Source organism: Bombina bombina, chromosome 9 (assembly GCF_027579735.1).
Source record: "Bombina bombina isolate aBomBom1 chromosome 9, aBomBom1.pri, whole genome shotgun sequence".
Classification (NCBI taxonomy): domain Eukaryota; kingdom Metazoa; phylum Chordata; class Amphibia; order Anura; family Bombinatoridae; genus Bombina; species Bombina bombina.
The window spans coordinates 279059794-279078271 of NC_069507.1; the positions used below are offsets into that span (position 1 = coordinate 279059794).

Below are 18478 nucleotides of genomic sequence, written 5' to 3' on the forward strand. Positions count from 1 at the left end.
GGGAGAAGGAGAGACTAGAGATGAAGATACAGAGAGTAACACAGGGACTGAAGATAAAGATGTAGAAACTGAGGGACAAAGAGTTAGAAAGGACTGAGGGGAGCAGGAGAGGGGAGAGAAGAAGATACAGAGAGTAACACAGGGACTGAGGATAAAGATGTAGAAACTGAGGGGACAAAGGGTTAGAAAGGACTGAGGGGAGCAGGAGAGACTAGAGATGAAGATACAGAGAGTAACACAGGGACTGGGGATAAAGATGTAGAAACTGAGGGACAAAGGGTTAGAAAGGACTGAGGGGAGCAGAAGAGGCAAGATATGAAGATACTGAGAGTAACACAGGGACTGAGGATAAAGATGTAGAAACGGAGGGACAAAGGGTTAGAAAGGACTGAGGGGAGCAGGAGAGACTAGAGATGAAGATACAGAGAGTAACACAGGGACTGAGGATAAAGATGTAGAAACTGAGGGGACAAAGGGTTATAAAGGACTGAGGAGAGCAGGAGAGACTATAGATGAAGATACAGAGAGTAACACGGGGACTGAGCTGAGGATAAAGATGTAGAAACTGAGGGACAATGGGTTAGAAAGGACTGAGGAGAGCAGGAGAGACTAGAGATGAAGATACAGATAGTAACACAGGGACTGGGGATAAAGATGTAGAAACTGAGGGACAAAGATTTAGAAAGGACTGAGGGGAGAAGGAGAGACTAGAGATGAAGATACAGAAAATAACACAGGGACTGAAGATAAAGATGTAGAAACTGAGGGACAAAGAGTTAGAAAGGACTGAGGGGAGCAGGAGAGACTAGAGATGAAGATACAGAGAGTAACACAGGGACTGAGGATAAAGATGTAGAAACTGAGGGACAATGGGTTAGAAAGGACTGAGGGGAGCAGGAGAGACTAGAGATGAAGATACAGAGAGTAACACAGGGACTGAAGATAAAGATGTAGAAACTGAGGGACAAAGAGTTAGAAAGGACTGAGGGGAGCAGGAGAGACTAGAGATGAAGATACAGAGAGTAACACAGGGACTGAGGATAAAGATGTAGAAACTGAGGGACAAAGAGTTAGAAAGGACTGAGGGGAGCAGGAGAGGCTAGAGAAGAAGATACAGATAGTAACACAGGGACTGAGGATAAAGATGTAGAAACTGAGGGGACAAAGGGTTAGAAGGGACTGAGGAGAGCAGGAGAGGCTAGAGAAGAAGATACAGATAGTAACACAGGGACTGAGGATAAAGATGTAGAAACTGAGGGGACAAAGGGTTAGAAAGGACTGAGGGGAGCAGGAGAGACTAGAGATGAAGATACAGAGAGTAACACAGGGACTGAGGATAAAGATGTAGAAACTGAGGGACAAAGGGTTAGAAAGGACTGAGGGGAGCAGAAGAGGCTAGAGAAGAAGATACAGAGAGTAACACAGGGACTGAGGATAAAGATGTAGAAACTGAGGGGACAAGGGGTTAGAAAGGACTGAGGGGAGCAGGAGAGACTAGAGATGAAGATACAGAGAGGATACAGAGAGTAACACAGGGACTGAGGATAAAGATGTAGAAACTGAGGGGACAAAGGGTTAGAAAAGACTGAGGGGAGCAGGAGAGACTAGAGATGAAGATACAGAGCGTAACACAGGGACTGAGGATAAAGATGTAGAAATTGAGGGACAAAGGTTAGAAAGGACTGAGGGGAGCAGGAGAGACTAGAGATGAACGTACAGAGAAAAACACAGGGACTGAGGATACAGAGGTAGAAACTGAGGGACAAAGGGTTAGAAAGGACTGAGGGGAGCAGGAGAGACTAGAGATGAAGATACAGAGCGTAACACAGGGACTGAGGATAAAGATGTAGAAACTGAGGAACAAAGGGTTAGAAAGGACTGAGGGGAGCAGGAGAGACTAGAGATGAACGTACAGAGAAAAACACAGGGACTGAGGATACAGAGGTAGAAACTGAGGGACAAAGGGTTAGAAAGGACTGAGGGGAGCAGGAGAGACTAGAGATAAAGATACAGAGAGTAACACAGGGACTGGGGATAAAGATGTAGAAACTGAGGGACAAAGGGTTAGAAAGGACTGAGGGGAGCAGGAGAGACTAGAGATGAACGTACAGAGAAAAACACAGGGACTGAGGATACAGAGGTAGAAACTGAGGGACAAAGGGTTAGAAAGGACTGAGGGGAGCAGGAGAGACTAGAGATAAAGATACAGAGAGTAACACAGGGACTGGGGATAAAGATGTAGAAACTGAGGGACAAAGGTTAGAAAGGACTGAGGGGAGCAGGAGAGACTAGAGATGAAGATACAGAGAGTAACACAGGGACTGAGGATAAAGATGTAGAAACTGAGGGGACAAAGGGTTAGAAAGGACTGAGGGGAGCAGGAAAGACTAGAGAGGAAGATACAGAGAGTAACACAGGGGCTAAGGATAAAGATGTAGAAACTGAGGGGACAAAGGGTTAGAAAGGACTGAGGGGAGAAGGAGAGACTAGAGATGAAGATACAGAGAGTAACACAGGGACTGAGGATAAAGATGTAGAAACTGAGGGACAAAGGGTTAGAAAGGACTGAGGGGAGCAGGAGAGACTAGAGATGAAGATACAGAGAGTAACACAGGGACTGAGGATACAGATGTAGAAACTGAGGGACAAAGGGTTAGAAAGGACTGAGGGGAGCAGAAGAGGCTAGAGATGAAGATACAGAGAGTAACACAGGGACTGAGGATAAAGATGTAGAAACTGAGGGGACAAAGGTTTAGAAAGGACTGAGGGGAGCAGAAGGGGCTAGAGATGAAGATACAGAGATTAACACAGGGACTGAGGATAAAGATGTAGAAACTGAGGGGACAAATGGTTAGAAAGGACTGAGGGGAGCAGGAGAGACTATAGATGAAGATACAGATAGTAACACAGGGACTGGGGATAAAGATGTAGAAACTGAGGGGAAAATGGTTCGAAAGGACTGAGGGGAGCAGGAGAGACTAGAAATGAAGATACAGATAGTAACACAGGGACTGAGGATAAAGATGTAGAAACTGAGGGACAAAGGGTTAGAAAGGACTGAGGGGAGCAGGAGAGGCTAGAGAAGAAGATACAGAGAGTAACACAGGGACTGAGGATAAAGATGTAGAAACTGAGGGGACAAAGGGTTAGAAAGGACTGAGGGGAGCAGGAGAGACTAGAGATGAAGATACAGAGAGTAACACAGGGACTGGGGATAAAGATGTAGAAACTGAGGGACAAAGGGTTAGAAAGGACTGAGGGGAGCAGAAGAGGCAAGAGATGAAGATACTGAGAGTAACACAGGGACTGAGGATAAAGATGTAGAAACTGAGGGACAAAGGGTTAGAAAGGACTGAGGGGAGCAGGAGAGACTAGAGATGAAGATACAGAGAGTAACACAGGGACTGAGGATAAAGATGTAGAAACTGAGGGACAAAGGGTTATAAAGGACTGAGGAGAGCAGGAGAGACTATAGATGAAGATACAGAGAGTAACACAGGGACTGAGCTGAGGATAAAGATGTAGAAACTGAGGGACAATGGGTTAGAAAGGACTGAGGAGAGCAGGAGAGACTAGAGATGAAGATACAGATAGTAACACAGGGACTGGGGATAAAGATGTAGAAACTGAGGGACAAAGATTTAGAAAGGACTGAGGGGAGAAGGAGAGACTAGAGATGAAGATACAGAAAATAACACAGGGACTGAAGATAAAGATGTAGAAACTGAGGGACAAAGAGTTAGAAAGGACTGAGGGGAGCAGGAGAGACTAGAGATGAAGATACAGAGAGTAACACAGGGACTGAAGATAAAGATGTAGAAACTGAGGGACAAAGAGTTAGAAAGGACTAAGGGGAGCAGGAGAGACTAGAGATGAAGATACAGAGAGTAACACAGGGACTGAGGATAAAGATGTAGAAACTGAGGGACAAAGAGTTAGAAAGGACTGAGGGGAGCAGGAGAGGCTAGAGATGAAGATACAGATAGTAACACAGGGACTGAGGATAAAGATGTAGAAACTGAGGGACAAAGGGTTAGAAATGACTGAGGGGAGCAGGAGAGACTAGAGATATAGATACAGAGAGTAAAACAGGGACTGAGGATAAAGATATAGAAACTGAGGGGACAAAAGGTTAGAAAGGACTGAGGGGAGCAGGAGAGACTAGAGATGAAGATACAGAGAGTAACACAGGGACTGAGGATAAAGATGTAGAAACTGAGGGGACAAAGGGTTAGAAAGGACTGAGGGGAGCAGAAGAGGCTAGAGATGAAGATACAGAGAGTAACACAGGGACTGGGGATAAAGATATAGAAACTAAGGGACAAAGGGTTAGAAAGGACTGAGGGGAACAGAAGAGACTGAGGGGAACAGAAGAGACTAGAGATGAAGATACAGAGAGTAACACAGGGACTGAGGATAAAGATGTAGAAACTGAGGGGACAAAGGGTTAGAAAGGACTGAGGGGAGCAGAAATGACTAGAGAAGAAGATACAGATAGTAACACAGGGACTGAGGATAAAGATGTAGAAACTGAGGGGACAAAGGGTTAGAAAGGACTGAGGGGAGCAGGAGAGACTAGAGATAAAGATACAGAGAGTAACACAGGGACTGAGGATAAAGATGTAGAAACTGAGGGGACAAAGGGTTAGAAAGGACTGAGGGGAGCAGAAGAGGCTAGAGATGAAAATACAGAGAGTAACACAGGGACTGGGGATAAAGATGTAGAAACTGAGGGACAAAGGGTTAGAAAGGACTGAGGGGAGCAAGAGAGGCTAGAGATGAAGATACAGAGAGTAACACAGGGACTGAGGATAAAGATGTAGAAACTGAGGGACAAAGGGTTAGAAAGGACTGAGGGGAGCAGGAGAGACTAGAGATGAAGATACAGATAGTAACACAGGGACTGAGGATAAAGATGTAGAAACTGAGGGACAATGGGTTAGAAAGGACTGAGGAGAGCAGGAGAGACTAGAGATGAAGATACAGAGAGTAACACAGGGACTGAAGATAAAGATGTAGAAACTGAGGGGACAAAGGGTTAGAAAGGACTGAGGGGAGCAAGAGAGGCTAGAGATGAAAATACAGAGAGTAACACAGGGACTGGGGATAAAGATATAGAAACTGAGGGACAAAGGGTTAGAAAGGACTGAGGGGAACAGAAGAGGCTAGAGAAGAAGATACAGATAGTAACACAGGGGCTGAGGATAAAGATGTAGAAACTGAGGGGACAAAGGGTTAGAAAAGACTGAGGGGAGCAGAAGAGGCTAGAGAAGAAGATACAGATAGTAACACAAGGACTGAGGATAAAGATGTAGAAACTGAGGGGACAAAGGGTTAGAAAAGACTGAGGGGAGCAGGAAAGACTAGAGAGGAAGATACAGAGAGTAACACAGGGACTGAGGATAAAGATGTAGAAACTGAGGTGACAAAGGGTTAGAAAGGACTGAGGGGAGCAGAAGAGGCAAGAGATGAAGATTCAGAGAGTAACACAGGGACTGAGGATAAAGATGTAGAAAATGAGGGACAAAGGGTTAGAAAGGACTGAGGGGAGTAGGCGAGACTAGAGATGAAGATACAGAGAGTAACATAGGGACTGATGATAAAGATGTAGAAACTGAGGGGACAAATGGTTAGAAAGGACTGAGGGGAGCAGAAGAGGCTAGAGATGAATATACAGAGAGTAACACCGGGACTGAGGATAAAGATGTAGAAACTGAGGGACAAAGGGTTAGAAAGGACTGAGGGGAGCAGGAGAGACTAGAGATGAACGTACAGAGAGTAACACAGGGACTGAGGATAAAGATGTAGAAACAGAGGGGACAAAGGGTTAGAAAGGTCTGAGGGGAGCAGGAGAGACTATAGATGAAGATACAGATAGTAACACAGGGACTGAGGATAAAGATGTAGAAACTGAGGGGACAAAGGGTTAGAAAGGACTGAGGGGAGCAGAAGAGGCTAGAGATGAATGTACAGAGAGTAACACAGGGACTGAGGATAAAGATGTAGAAACTGAGGGGACAAAGGGTTAGAAAGGACTGAGGGGAGCAGAAGAGGCTAGAGAAGATTATACAGAGAGTAACACAGGGGCTGAGGATAAAGATGTAGAAACTGAGGGACAAAGGGTTAGAAAGGACTGAGGGGAGCAGAAGAGGCTAGAGATAAAGATACAGAGAGTAACACAGGGACTGAGGATACAGATGTAGAAACTGAGGGGACAAGGGGTTAGAAAGGACTGAGGGGAGTAGAAGAGGCTAGAGATGAACGTACAGAGAGTAACACAGAGACTGAGGATACAGATGTAGAAACTGAGGGGACAAGGGGTTAGAAAGGACTGAGGGGAGCAGAAGAGGCTAGAGATGAAGATATAGATAGTAACACAGGGACTGAGGATAAAGATGTAGAAACTGAGGGACAAAGGGTTAGAAAGGACTGAGGGGAGCAGAAGAGGCTAGAGATGAAGATACAGAGAGTAACACAGGGACTGGGGATAAAGATGTAGAAACTGAGGGGACAAAGGGTTAGAAAGGACTGAGGGGAGCAGGAGAGACTAGAGATGAAGATACAGAGAGTAACACAGGGACTGAGGATAAAGATGTAGAAACTGAGGGGACAAAGGGTTAGAAAGGACTGAGGGGAGCAGGAGAGACTAGAGATGAACGTACAGAGAGTAACACAGGGACTGAGGATAAAGATGTAGAAACTGAGGGGACAAAGGGTTAGAAAGGACTGAGGGGAGCAGAAGAGGCTACAGAAGAAGATACAGAGAGTAACACAGGGGCTGATGATAAAGATGTAGAAACTGAGGGGACAAAGGTTAGAAAGGACTGAGGGGAGCAGAAGAGGCTAGAGAAGAAGATACAGAGAGTAACACAGGGACTGAGGATAAAGATGTAGAAACTGAGGGGACAAAGGGTTAGAAAGGACTGAGGGGAGCAGAAGAGGCTAGAGAAGATGATACAGAGAGTAACACAGGGGCTGAGGATAAAGATGTAGAAACTGAGGGGACAAAGGGTTAGAAAGGACTGAGGGGAGCAGAAGAGACTAGAGATAAAGATACAGAGAGTAACACAGGGACTGAGGATAAAGATGTAGAAACTGAGGGACAATGGGTTATAAAGGACTGAGGGGAGCAGAAGAGGCTAGAGATGAAGATACAGAGAGTAACACAGGGACTGAGGATAAAGATGTAGAAACTGAGGGACAAAGGGTTAGAAAGGACTGAGGGGAGCAGGAGAGACTAGAGATGAACGTACAGAGAGTAACACAGGGACTGAGGATACAGATGTAGAAACTGAGGGACAAAGGGTTAGAAAGGACTGAGGGGAGCAGGAGAGACTAGAGATATAGATACTGAGAGTAACACAGGGACTGAGGATACAGATGTAGAAACTGAGGGACAAAGGGTTAGAAAGGACTGAGGGGAGCAGGAGAGACTAGAGATGAAGATACAGAGAGTAACACAGGGACTGAGGATAAAGATATAGAAACTGAGGGACAAAGGGTTAGAAAGGACTGAGGGGAGCAGGAGAGACTAGAGATATAGATACTGAGAGTAACACAGGGGCTGAGGATAAAGATGTAGAAACTGAGGGGACAAAGGGTTAGAAAGGACTGAGGGGAGCAGAAGAGTCTAGAGATAAAGATACAGAGAGTAACACAGGGACTGAGGATAAAGATGTAGAAACTGAGGGACAAAGGGTTATAAAGGACTGAGGGGAGCAGGAGAGACTAGAGATATAGATACTGAGAGTAACACAGGGACTGAGGATAAAGATGTAGAAACTGAGGGGACAAAGGGTTAGAAAGGACTGAGGGGAGCAGGAGAGACTAGAGAAGAAGATACAGATAGTAACACAGGGACTGAGGATAAAGATGTAGAAACTGAGGGACAAAGGGTTATAAAGGACTGAGGGGAGCAGAAGAGTCTAGAGATAAAGATACAGAGAGTAACACAGGGACTGAGGATAAAGATGTAGAAACTGAGGGACAAAGGGTTAGAAAGGACTGAGGGGAGCAGGAGAGACTAGAGATATAGATACTGAGAGTAACACAGGGACTGAGGATAAAGATGTAGAAACTGAGGGGACAAAGGGTTAGAAAGGACTGAGGGGAGCAGGAGAGACTAGAGAAGAAGATACAGATAGTAACACAGGGACTGAGGATAAAGATGTAGAAACTGAGGGACAAAGACTTAGAAAGGACTGAGGGGAGCAGGAGAGACTAGAGATGAACGTACAGAGAGTAACACAGGGACTGAGGATAAAGATGTAGAAACTGAGGGGACAAAGGGTTAGAAAGGACTGAGGGGAGCAGGAGAGACTAGAGATAAAGATACAGATAGTAACACAGGGACTGAGGATAAAGATGTAGAAACTGAGGGACAATGGGTTAGAAAGGACTGAGGGGAGCAGGAGAGGCTAGAGAAGAAGATACAGAGAGTAACACAGGGACTGAAGATAAAGATGTAGAAACTGAGGGGACAAAGGGTTAGAAATAACTGAGGGGAGCAGAAGAGGCTAGAGATGAAGATACAGAGAGTAACACAGGGGCTGAGGATAAAGATGTAGAAACTGAGGGGACAAAGGGTTAGAAAGGACTGAGGGGAGCAGAAGAGGCTAGAGATGAAGATACAGAGAGTAACACAGGGGCTGAGGATAAAGATGTAGAAACTGAGGGACAAAGGGTTAGAAAGGACTGAGGGGAGCAGGAGAGACTAGAGATATAGATACTGAGAGTAACACAGGGACTGAGGATAAAGATGTAGAAACTGAGGGGACAAAGGGTTAGAAAGGACTGAGGGGAGCAGGAGAGACTAGAGATGAAGATACAGAGAGTAACACAGGGACTGAGGATAAAGATGTAGAAACTGAGGGACAATGGGTTATAAAGGACTGAGGGGAGCAGAAGAGGCTAGAGATGAAGATACAGATAGTAACACAGGGACTGAGGATAAAGATGTAGAAACTGAGGGACAATGGGTTATAAAGGACTGAGGGGAGCAGAAGAGGCTAGAGATGAAGATACAGATAGTAACACAGGGACTGGGGATAAAGATGTAGAAACTGAGGGACAATGGGTTAGAAAGGACTGAGGGGAGCAGGAGAGGCTAGAGATGAAGATACAGAGAGTAACACAGGGACTGAGGATAAAGATGTAGAAACTAAGGGACAAAGGGTTAGAAAGGACTGAGGAGAGCAGGAGAGGCTAGAGAAGAAGATACAGATAGTAACACAGGGACTGAGGATAAAGATGTAGAAACTGAGGGGACAAAGGGTTAGAAAGGACTGAGGGGAGCAGGAGAGACTAGAGATGAAGATACAGAGAGTAACACAGGGACTGAGGATAAAGATGTAGAAACTGAGGGACAATGGGTTATAAAGGACTGAGGGGAGCAGAAGAGGCTAGAGATGAAGATACAGAGAGTAACACAGGGACTGGGGATAAAGATGTAGAAACTGAGGGACAATGGGTTAGAAAGGACTGAGGGGAGCAGGAGAGGCTAGAGATGAAGATACAGAGAGTAACACAGGGACTGAGGATAAAGATGTAGAAACTAAGGGACAAAGGGTTAGAAAGGACTGAGGAGAGCAGGAGAGGCTAGAGAAGAAGATACAGATAGTAACACAGGGACTGAGGATAAAGATGTAGAAACTGAGGGGACAAAGGGTTAGAAAGGACTGAGGGGAGCAGAAGAGGCTAGAGATGAAGATACAGAGAGTAACACAGGGGCTGAGGATAAAGATGTAGAAACTGAGGGGACAAAGGGTTAGAAAGGACTGAGGGGAGCAGGAGAGACTAGAGATGAAGATACAGATAGTAACACAGGGACTGGGGATAAAGATGTAGAAACTGAGGGACAAAGGGTTAGAAAGGACTGAGGGGAGCAGGAGAGACTAGAGATATAGATACTGAGAGTAACACAGGGGCTGAGGATAAAGATGTAGAAACTGAGGGACAAAGGGTTAGAAAGGACTGAGGGGAGCAGGAGAGACTAGAGATGAACGTACAGATAGTAACACAGGGACTGAAGATAAAGATGTAGAAACTGAGGGGACAAAGGGTTAGAAAGGACTGAGGGGAGCAGGAGAGACTAGAGATGAACGTACAGATAGTAACACAGGGGCTGAGGATAAAGATGTAGAAACTGAGGGGACAAAGGGTTAGAAAGGACTGAGGGGAGCAGGAGAGACTAGAGATGAACGTACAGATAGTAACACAGGGGCTGAGGATAAAGATGTAGAAACTGAGGGACAAAGGGTTAGAAAGGACTGAGGGGAGCAGGAGAGACTAGAGATATAGATACTGAGAGTAACACAGGGACTGAGGATAAAGATGTAGAAACTGAGGAACAAAGGGTTAGAAAAGACTGAGGGGAGCAGGAGAGACTAGAGATGAAGATACAGAGAGTAACACAGGGACTGAGGATAAAGATGTAGAAACTGAGGGGACAAAGGGTTAGAAAGGACTGAGGGGAGCAGGAGAGACTAGAGATGAACGTACAGATAGTAACACAGGGGCTGAGGATAAAGATGTAGAAACTGAGGGACAAAGGGTTATAAAGGACTGAGGGGAGTAGAAGAGACTAGAGATAAAGATACAGAGAATAACACAGGGGCTGAGGATAAAGATGTAGAAACTGAGGGACAAAGGGTTATAAAGGACTGAGGGGAGTAGAAGAGACTAGAGATAAAGATACAGAGAGTAACACAGGGGGTGAGGATAAAGATGTAGAAACTGAGGGGAGCAGGAGAGACTAGAGATGAAAATACAGATAGTAACACAGGGGCTGAGGATAAAGATGTAGAAACTGAGGGACAATGGGTTATAAAGGACTGAGGGGAGCAGAAGAGGCTAGAGATGAAGATACAGATAGTAACACAGGGACTGGGGATAAAGATGTAGAAACTGAGGGACAATGGGTTAGAAAGGACTGAGGGGAGCAGGAGAGGCTAGAGATGAAGATACAGAGAGTAACACAGGGGCTGAGGATAAAGATGTAGAAACTGAGGGACAATGGGTTATAAAGGACTGAGGGGAGCAGAAGAGGCTAGAGATGAAGATACAGAGAGTAACACAGGGACTGAGGATAAAGATGTAGAAACTGAGGAACAAAGGGTTAGAAAAGACTGAGGGGAGCAGGAGAGACTAGAGATGAAGATACAGAGAGTAACACAGGGACTGAGGATAAAGATGTAGAAACTGAGGGGACAAAGGGTTAGAAAGGACTGAGGGGAGCAGGAGAGACTAGAGATGAACGTACAGATAGTAACACAGGGGCTGAGGATAAAGATGTAGAAACTGAGGGACAAAGGGTTATAAAGGACTGAGGGGAGTAGAAGAGACTAGAGATAAAGATACAGAGAGTAACACAGGGGCTGAGGATAAAGATGTAGAAACTGAGGGACAAAGGGTTATAAAGGACTGAGGGGAGTAGAAGAGACTAGAGATAAAGATACAGAGAGTAACACAGGGGCTGAGGATAAAGATGTAGAAACTGAGGGGAGCAGGAGAGACTAGAGATGAAGATACAGATAGTAACACAGGGGCTGAGGATAAAGATGTAGAAACTGAGGGACAATGGGTTATAAAGGACTGAGGGGAGCAGAAGAGGCTAGAGATGAAGATACAGATAGTAACACAGGGACTGGGGATAAAGATGTAGAAACTGAGGGACAATGGGTTAGAAAGGACTGAGGGGAGCAGGAGAGGCTAGAGATGAAGATACAGAGAGTAACACAGGGGCTGAGGATAAAGATGTAGAAACTGAGGGACAATGGGTTATAAAGGACTGAGGGGAGCAGAAGAGGCTAGAGATGAAGATACAGATAGTAACACAGGGACTGGGGATAAAGATGTAGAAACTGAGGGACAATGGGTTAGAAAGGACTGAGGGGAGCAGGAGAGGCTAGAGATGAAGATACAGAGAGTAACACAGGGACTGAGGATAAAGATGTAGAAACTAAGGGACAAAGGGTTAGAAAGGACTGAGGAGAGCAGGAGAGGCTAGAGAAGAAGATACAGATAGTAACACAGGGACTGAGGATAAAGATGTAGAAACTGAGGGGACAAAGGGTTAGAAAGGACTGAGGGGAGCAGGAGAGACTAGAGATGAAGATACAGAGAGTAACACAGGGACTGAGGATAAAGATGTAGAAACTGAGGGACAAAGGGTTATAAAGGACTGAGGGGAGCAGAAGAGGCTAGAGATGAAGATACAGAGAGTAACACAGGGACTGGGGATAAAGATGTAGAAACTGAGGGACAAAGGGTTAGAAAGGACTGAGGGGAGCAGAAGAGGCTAGAGATGAAGATACAGAGAGTAACACAGGGACTGGGGATAAAGATGTAGAAACTGAGGGACAAAGGGTTATAAAGGACTGAGGGGAGTAGAAGAGACTACAGATGAAGATACAGATAGTAACACAGGGACTGAGGATAAAGATGTAGAAACTGAGGGACAAAGGGTTAGAAAAGACTGAGGGGAGCAGGAGAGACTAGAGATGAAGATACAGAGAGTAACACAGGGACTGAGGATAAAGATGTAGAAACTGAGGGGACAAAGGGTTAGAAAGGACTGAGGGGAGCAGGAGAGACTAGAGATAAAGATACAGAGAGTAACACAGGGACTGAGGATAAAGATGTAGAAACTGAGGGACAAAGGGTTAGAAAGGACTGAGGGGAGTAGAAGAGACTAGAGATGAAGATACAGAGAGTAACACAGGGACTGGGGATAAAGATGTAGAAACTGAGGGACAAAGGGTTAGAAAGGACTGAGGGGAGCAGAAGAGGCTAGAGAAGAAGATACAGAGAGTAACACAGGGACTGAGGATAAAGATGTAGAAACTGAGGGGACAAGGGGTTAGAAAGGACTGAGGGGAGCAGGAGAGACTAGAGATAAAGATACAGAGAGTAACACAGGGGCTGAGGATAAAGATGCAGAAACTGAGGGGACAAAGGGTTAGAAAGGACTGAGGGGAGCAGAAGAGACTAGAGATGAAGATACAGATAGTAACACAGGGACTGAGGATAAAGATGTAGAAACTGAGGGGACAAGGGGTTAGAAAGGACTGAGGGGAGCAGGAGAGACTAGAGATAAAGATACAGAGAGTAACACAGGGGCTGAGGATAAAGATGTAGAAACTGAGGGGAGCAGGAGAGACTAGAGATGAACGTACAGAGAGTAACACAGGGGCTGAGGATAAAGATGTAGAAACTGAGGGACAAAGGGTTAGAAAAGACTGAGGGGAGCAGGAGAGACTAGAGATGAAGATACAGAGAGTAACACAGGGGCTGAGGATAAAGATGTAGAAACTAAGGGACAAAGGGTTATAAAGGACTGAGGGGAGTAGAAGAGACTAGAGATGAAGATACAGAGAGTAACACAGGGGCTGAGGATAAAGATGTAGAAACTGAGGGGACAAAGGGTTAGAAAGGACTGAGGGGAGCAGGAGAGACTAGAGATGAAGATACAGATAGTAACACAGGGGCTGAGGATAAAGATGTAGAAACTGAGGGACAAAGGGTTAGAAAAGACTGAGGGGAGCAGGAGAGACTAGAGATGAAGATACAGATAGTAACACAGGGACTGAGGATAAAGATGTAGAAACTGAGGGGACAAAGGGTTATAAAGGACTGAGGGGAGCAGGAGAGACTAGAGATGAACATACAGATAGTAACACAGGGGCTGAGGATAAAGATGTAGAAACTGAGGGACAAAGGGTTATAAAGGACTGAGGGGAGTAGAAGAGACTACAGATGAAGATACAGATAGTAACACAGGGGCTGAGGATAAAGATGTAGAAACTAAGGGACAAAGGGTTATAAAGGACTGAGGGGAGTAGAAGAGACTAGAGATAAAGATACAGAGAGTAACACAGGGGCTGAGGGCATAAAAAGGAGGTAAATTCAGACACATTCTCTGGTGTGAGAGGAAAGAACAAGAGAGGTTAGAAGTGATTACTAAAGGGACAGATGGGTGACAAAGATAAGGGACAATATAAATGTGGGTCTCAGACTGAGAAAGAACATAACAAGAATCAGGTCACATGTCACCAAATCAGGATCAGTCACAGGGTCAAATGACATCCCTAAATTAAGCTGGGTTACTAGGTCAGAATGAATCCACTTGTGAGGAACATTTTTCACATAAAACTAACACAAAAGACAGAAGCCATTTATCACAGTTAAAAAAAAGTGCTGGCAGGCATGGTTGGGCATCTCCTGTCCTACAGCTGAAACAAAATGGAGTAATTGCACAAAACAGAGAACTAAGGGGCAGATTACAAGTGGAGCGCTAACCCGACAAACTTTAAAAGCTGAATATTGCTTGCACGTTCACATATTCCCCCATAGAAGTCAATGGAGAAAAAGTGGTAAAAAAAAAAACACCCTACTCACACACAAACCCAATTGCATATTCTCCTGTGCGCTAACCTGACATGAAAATATAAATATTTCACATTCCAATGTTCTTCACATAGCACAATATATTATATATATATATATATATTTATATATATACACATGATTATATATAGGTATATACAGATATATATTGGAATATCTATTTAAAAATATAGAGACAATATTCCGCTTTGTGCAGAACATTGGAATTTAAAATGTAAAAACACAGTATAACACTTTATTAAAAATGATTATTGCATAAATATGCTTTTACGTGTTTTCATCTACCTACTTAACTTCAAAGGGCACTATATATATTTATATACATATATATATATATATATATATATATATATATATATATATGTGTGTGTGTCTATATGTGTATAAATATATATGTATGTGTTTATATGTGTATTTATGTCTGTGAATAAATATATACACATATAAATACATATGTACACACACACACACACATATATATATATATATATATATATATATATATATATACACACATATACATATACACATACCTGTACATATAGATATTTAGACATGTATATGTATGTATCTCTATGTTAAAGCCCTTTGCTGCCTTTAATTTTTCTAACACCTGAGACCTCATATCTTTGAGCCTTTATAACTATTGTGTACAATATTGTATTTTAATAATTTTTATTAAATGGAGTAATAAGTGTAACTGTACTGTGTAATGTATATTAATTAGATGGTGTTATGTGTGTAACTGTACTGTATAATCTATATTTATTAGAAGGTGTTATTGTGTGTGTAACTGTACTGTGTAATGTATATTTATTAGACAGTGTTATTATGTGTGTAACTGTACTGTATAATCTATATTTATTAGATGGTGTTATTATGAGTGTAACTGTACTGTGTAATGTATATTTATTAGATGGTGTTATGTGTGTAACTGTAGTGTGTAATGTATATTTATTAGATGGTGTTCTGTGTGTAACTATACTGTGTAATGTATATTTATTAGACAGTGTTATTATGAGTGTAACTGTACTGTGTAATGTATATTAATTAGATGGTGTTATTATGAGTGTAACTGTACTGAGTAATGTATATTTATTAGATGGTGTTATTATGAGTGTAACTGTACTGTGTAATGTATATTTATTAGATGGTGTTATGTGTGTAACTGTACTGTGTAATGTATATTTATTAGACGGTGTTATTATGTGTGTATCTGTACTGTGTAATATATATTTATTAGATGGTGTTATTATGAGTGTAACTGTACTGTGTAATGTATATTTATTAGATGGTGATATTATATGTGTAACTGTACTGTGTAATGTATAATAATTAGATGGTGTTATTATGTGTGTAACTGTACTGTGTAATGTATATTTATTAGATAGTGTTATTATGTGTGTAACTGTACTGTGTAATGTATATTTATTAGATGGTGTTATTATGTGTGTAACTGTACTGTATAGGGTATATGTATTAAATGGTGTTGTTATGTGTGTAACTGTACTGTGTAATGTATATTTATTCGATGGTGTTATGTGTGTAACTGTACTGTGTAATGTATATTTATTAGATGGTGGTATTATGTGTGTAACTGTACCGTATAATGTATATTTATTAGACAGTGTTAGTATGTGTGTAACTGTACTGTGTAATGTACATTTATTAGATGGTGTTATAATCTGTGTAACTGTACTGTGTAATGTATATTTATTAGATGGTGTTATGTGTGTATCTGTACTGTGTAATGTATATTTATTAGATGGTGTTATTATCAGTGTAACTGTACTGTGTAATGTATATTTATTAGATGGTGTTATTATGAGTGTAACTGTACTGTGTAATGTATATTTATTAGATGGTGTTATTATAAGTGTAACTGTACTGTGCAATGTATATTAATTAGATGGTGTTATTATGTGTGTAACTGTACTGTGTAATGTATATTTATTAGATGGTGTTATTATAAGTGTAACTGTACTGTGTAATGTATATTAATTAGATGGTGTTATTATAAGTGTAACTGTACTGTGTAATGTATATTTATTAGATGGTGTTATTATAAGTGTAACTGTACTGTATAATCTATATTTATTAGATGGTGTTATTATGAGTGTAACTGTACTGTGTAATGTATATTTATTAGATGGTGTTATTATAAGTGTAACTGTACTGTGCAATGTATATTAATTAGATGGTGTTATTATGTGTGTAACTGTACTGTGTAATGTACATTTATTAGATGGTGTTATTATAAGTGTAACTGTACTGTGTAATGTATATTAATTAGATGGTGTTATTATTTGTGTAACTGTACTGTGTAATGTATATTTATTAGATGGTGTTATTATGTGTGTAACTCTACTGTATAATCTATATTTATTAGATGGTGTTATTATGTGAAAATATCCCAATAAAGGGATATAAAAGAGCGCTGATGTTTGAAAAGGAAAACAATATACAATGTAAAACCAAAAATTGTACTTTTGATATAGTAGATCAGGTCTACCGTGTTAGTCCTGTTTACTGTCCATATGCTGGTGGTAAATAAGGAATAAAGATGTCCTCTTGAAAGGAATAATGAATCAGGCTGCTCCTCTTGATCCCAGAGAGTGTGGAACAACTGTTGAAGAAGAATAGAAAGAGGGCGCCACAATAGCGTGATATCGTCTGGAATGCAGGTACAGATAAAAGTAGGTATTATGCTTACCAGATGGTGTGGCACTGTACTGTGACCAGTGCAAGAGAGCAGGCTAGCACTCAACAGTGGCTAGTACACTGTAGGAGCCAGGCTCCAAAGGCACTTGTCCTAGTTGCAACTTGGTGTTTAACTCCTGTTGTCTGGACTTCAGGTGCTGCAAAGGAGTAATCTTATGTGTGTTGTTCAGTTGGTATCGATGAACCACAATACAGACAACTTCAAATAAAAATGACTTTTAATATTTTATGACGCGTTTCTCAACCTACAAGGGTTGTTTCATCAGATAAAAAAGTGAATGTCATCATTAACAATTGTTAGCAATTTATACACATTTGTGTCTCAAAAGAGGAAGTTGTCATCAGATATGTAATCCAATAGAAAAACATTTGTGAGCATTCAGCTGTGGACCCAGCACAGGATCCCAGCTGTTACAATTTAAAAATGTAGACTAATTAGCAAGGTTGAAATAGAATGTGTATATATGTGAGAATCTAAACTTTTAACCTGTTAGTTGCAAAATGAAAATAAGTGAAATAAAGCAATCTTGTCACTTTGTGTTTACTGCCATTTCTTACATATATAGCCTCACTAGATTGTTTGTTATGATAGATGCTATTCTTTTGCATTTAAAAGAGAATGTATTTGGTTAAAAATGTTGACAGATAAAAAGTGTGTATGTGGGAAGTAAAGTAATTCATACTAAAATTCTGAATGGGAGACTGAGTTTTAAACCTGTTGTTTATATTTAAGCATATGAAAAATGTTAAATTCTTATAGAAGATAAAAGGTGTGTATGTGGGAAGTAAAGTAATTCATAATAAAACTCTGAATGGGAGACTGAGTTTTAAACCTGTTGTTTGCATTGTGAATATGAAAATTGAAGATTTTTATTTTGTATTAGAAATAGCTATTTGTATAGCCCCGAAGTGATTAGTTATAATGGGTTGATGCATGTTTGAACTCAATAAAATATTTTAATAGAATGAACATTCTAAAATCTAAAAAAGATATGTTTGTACATTGGGATGCCTATACACAAAATAAATTGTTCAATGAACAGATAAGTTTATATGTATGCATATCCATGCACACATAATTATAAGAGACCCCCCTTACCCTTATAAAATAACTGTATGTGTGTGCTTATATATATACATATTGTACATGCGTGTATACACACACACATATATATATGTGTGTGTGTATATGTATACACACACACACATATGCGCGTGTAAGTGTGTGTGTGTGTATACATAATATATGTGTGTGTGTGTGTGTGTGTGTGCGTGTATATATGTACTGTATATATATATGCGCATGTGTGTGTGTATATATACACATATACATATATACATATATATGTGC

General features: G+C 41.7%; 1 protein-coding gene across 5 annotated transcripts in view; it reads right to left on the reverse strand.

Moving 5' to 3' along the window:
• The window catches only part of LOC128640335 (tyrosine-protein phosphatase non-receptor type 6), a 601976-nt gene that overhangs the window by 17677 nt on the left and 565821 nt on the right, over positions 1-18478 (reverse strand). The gene's annotated exons all lie outside the window — the stretch shown is intronic.